At 56.6% G+C, this 3,749-nt stretch overlaps 1 non-coding gene across 1 annotated transcript; it reads right to left on the bottom strand.

Moving 5' to 3' along the window:
• Nucleotides 1–818: 818 nt before the first annotated feature.
• Nucleotides 819–891, bottom strand: TRNAM-CAU (transfer RNA methionine (anticodon CAU)). Its single transcript has one exon. It is a non-coding gene; the product is annotated as a tRNA-Met (tRNA).
• Between the last annotated feature and the right edge of the window lie 2,858 nt (nt 892–3,749).

A 3,749-nucleotide genomic window follows, 5' to 3' on the forward strand; every position in this document is an offset into this window, starting at 1 on the left:
TCCAGCACAAAGGTCCCTGCGTGAAGCGTGTTGCTGACATAAGGGTTAGGTGAGCAACAGAGGGGCCAACTCTGTATACCGACGAGGGAGCAATCGCACCACCCGTCACAGAAGGAGCACTTTGCATTTGGGAGCTGCCTTCCAGGACTGGGGGAGATCAAGTAGGCAGTGGAGGGGAGGGACGGGACTGGATAACATTGGTGTTTATCCCACTGCCTCCCACAGGCTAAGCTCACACTCTGCCACATGAGCTAGTTCCCCTGCTGAGGTGCAGCCGCCCTGACCCACCCACCCTGTTCCAGAGCCTGCAATGTCCCTGCAGCTGCCTGAGGCTCCTCTCCGAAAGGGACACTTGTGAGCCTGTCTGTCAAGTGCTGGCTAGCTGTGCTGCTCAGTGTGCTGCCAATGATAGCAGGGCAGCCCCGCCTATGGAGGAGGAGAGGGGCAGTTACACAGGGCCCGGCATTTCAGTCCCCAGTAAAGGACTCCTTGTCTCACAGGCTTTTGCCCATCAAAGTCTAGTGACAGTTTGGTGCCAGAATGCAGCCCCAACTCCTGGGAAATGCTGCCCATGAAAAAATGTTCTGGCACAAAGTACTAAAGACAGGTCAGGTCCCCCACAATACAGAGGAGGAAAAGGAAATGGGAGTCAGGGCTTGGTCTTTCCAGCTGCAGTCAACAGTCAGGAAAGGACAGGAAGAGTACACGTCTTAGTCAAACCTGTGTGGGTGTGTTTGGTGGGTGAGAGGGGATCCAGAAAGCACTCTACTTCCCATGGGATTTCCTTCAGAAAAGCTGAAGCAGGAAGCAAAACCAATTGCCTTCTCTGAGGCTTGAACTCAGGACCTTCAGATTATGAGACTGATGCACTAGCAGCTGTGCTAAGAAGTCACCAGAGGACCTGAGCCCCCATGCATGCAGGACCCTCTGGAGCAGCGATACAGATGAAAATATAAGGAATGAAAAATGAGATTCTTCCTTCTAACTTTACTGACTTTGAGCCTTGTTGTTTGCAGTGCTGGTTTATCCTCATTCATCTCAGGACATGAGAAAGATGGGGCTGACCTATTATCTTCTTTCGGGTACCCAGCCAAGTGATAGTTCCTCTTTCTTGTAATGGAAAAGCTAGTAGTCACCCAATGACATTAAAGGAAGCAGGGTTGAAACAAATACAAACAAAAGGAAGTATCTCTTCACTCAGTACACAGCCAACCTGTGGAACTGCCCACCAGAGGATGCTGTGAAGCCCAAGACACTAATAGACTTAAAAAAGAGCTGGGTAAGTTCATGGAGAATTAGAAAAAGGGGATGGATCGCTGGGGCTGTGGCCACACTTGGCGGAAACTTCGAAATGGCCATGCTAATTGCCAAATAAATGAATACTAATGGGGTTGAATATTCAGTGCCTCATTAGCATTAGCATGCTGCCAGATGTGACACGGCTACATGGGGGTCCTTTTCAAAAGAATCCCACAAATTGCAAAAATCCCACCAACTTCCTCAGAAAACTACAGTCCATCGATGACCTTCCTGAAAACACCAGCCGGGCCACCATGGATGTAGAGGGTCTTTAAATCCATATCCCCCATGAAGATATCATACTCCAAGCTGTTAAGAGCATTGTCCCTGAAGAGGCCAAGATGCCCCAAGGTCTCACCTGGAGCTTGAAACTATCTCCTTGATGTTATTAGCAGCACTGTCTGAACAGTTCAGCCAGCCAGCTGGTAGGTATTGGGCTTACAAGGGTCATTTTAGGAAAGGAGCCAGGGAAGCTGCAGGGACATGTGGAGTCTGCAATGAGATGGGTGGGGCAGAATCTTTTCTCATTTAGAGGGAAATTAGTTCAAATGCGAGAGCCCTTTCTTAGCATGCAAGAGATAGTGGGATTGATCCCTACATTCTCCAATAAAAGTGATGTTCTTAAAACTACCTGCCCAAGGAATCAAGATGAGCTCCTCAGGGCACCTTTTGCCCCCCAGGAAACTCACAATGTACATGGGGGTTTGGGGCTGTCTGTGTACCTATTGGTGTTACTGGGGGGGGTTGGGCAGGCATAGCCTGCCCACGGCTAAAAGGCCCCTCTCACAGTGAGGGGGGGCCCACTAAAAATGCCCAGGCACCAAATGAATACGGGGGACAACAAAGGAAAAAAACAGGAACGGGAGTGAGGGTCAAAGGTTTAGAACGAGGGAGCCGGAGGGGGATACCGAGCAGAGAGCCCCGGACAGCGCCCACCGCTCCTCGAAGGTGTCCAGGGAGTCGGTGGACGCCGCCCAGAGGAACTCTGCCCGGATTCGTGAGCAAAGGGAGGAACGGAAGTAGGCCCCACAGTCGCAGGTCGCCCCCTCTGCCAGCCTCCTCTCCCTGGTTTTATAGATGGCCATTTTGGCCGTGGCCAGGAGGAGGCAGACGAGGAGGTCCCGCGACTTTGTGGGGCCGCGGATAGGGTGTGACAGGATAAGGAGGTGCGGGGGAAAAGTGCAGCCAGAACCTCAAGAGGAGGTTCTGGAGGAGCCGGAAGAGGGGCTGCAGCCTGGCGCACTCAACGTAGATGTGCGCCAGGTTCTCCCTCATGCCGCAGAAGGTGCAGGTGTCTGGGATGGGGGTGAACCGCGCCAGGAACACGCCCGTGCTCACTGCTCCATGGAGGATTCTCCAGCTGACGTCCCCTGCGGGCCGCGGGACCAGGGTGGAATAGAGGCTGGCCCACCGGGGCTCCCCACCCTCCGATGGCGGCAAGAGGTCCCGCCACTTGTGGTCGGGGCGGGACACGAGGGTGGGGAAGTGGAGCGTGTGAAGCACGAGCGCGTACAGAAGGTGCCTAGGCGCGGTTCGGAAGGGGACCGGCTGCATGGTATGCAGCCGGCTGGGGTGGTGGAGGGGAGGGGGGCGGGCAGGATCACGAAGCCGGGGGCGCACGGAGAGGTCCGGAGGGCTAGGAGTGAGAGGGGGGCGGGGCGCACCCTCTCGCAGGACCCGACCGAGGTAAACGTGAGCAGTGGGCGGCAGGGCGGCCTTCACCTCCTCGAGTACGCGACGGGGGGAGCGTAGGCTGGAGAGCCCCATGCGCTGGGCGAGCGCCGGGGCTTCCATCCAGTCTCCCCGGTCGTAGTCCAGGAAGTCTCCGACCCTGGTGATTCCACCTAGGACCAACCTCCGGCGCACCACGGGAGACTCCGCCGCCTGCACACGAAGGTGGGGGTTGTGTAGCAGGGGCTCCGCGAGGAGGTCTTCCCCCGCGGTGGCCCCTAAGGACCTGGAGGCTGCGAGCAGCCGCCAAGTGCGGAGGAGGTCCTGGTAGAAGGCCGGCAGCTCCGAGAGGCCTCGCGGACGGTCTCTCCAGGATAAATAAAAGAGCTGCCGGTCGTATCGGAGCCCTCGGTGACGGCGGAGGAAAGCGTGCGCCAACGTACTCCATGCCGGACTATCTGCACTGTTGGTGTTGGCGTTGAGAAGTCCCTGCAGGGCCCGGAGGCGGAAGACGTGGACCAGAGTGCGCATGCAGGTCAGGCCCTGTCCTCCCTCCTCTGGGGGGAGATGGAGTACCCCTGCAGAGACCCAGTGCAGTCCTGGCCAGAAAAACTCCAGGATTGACTTCTGGAGCTGGTGCAGGAACTTCAGGGGTGGAACCAGGGTGCTGAGGCGGTACCAGAGCATGGACAGGACGAGTTGGTTCAGCACCAGTGCTCTCCCCCGTAGGGAGAGACACTGGAGCAGCCCTGTCCACCTCCGTAACCGCTCAGCAACCC

Source organism: Carettochelys insculpta, chromosome 33 (genome assembly GCF_033958435.1).
Source record: "Carettochelys insculpta isolate YL-2023 chromosome 33, ASM3395843v1, whole genome shotgun sequence".
NCBI classification, from domain to species: Eukaryota; Metazoa; Chordata; order Testudines; family Carettochelyidae; genus Carettochelys; species Carettochelys insculpta.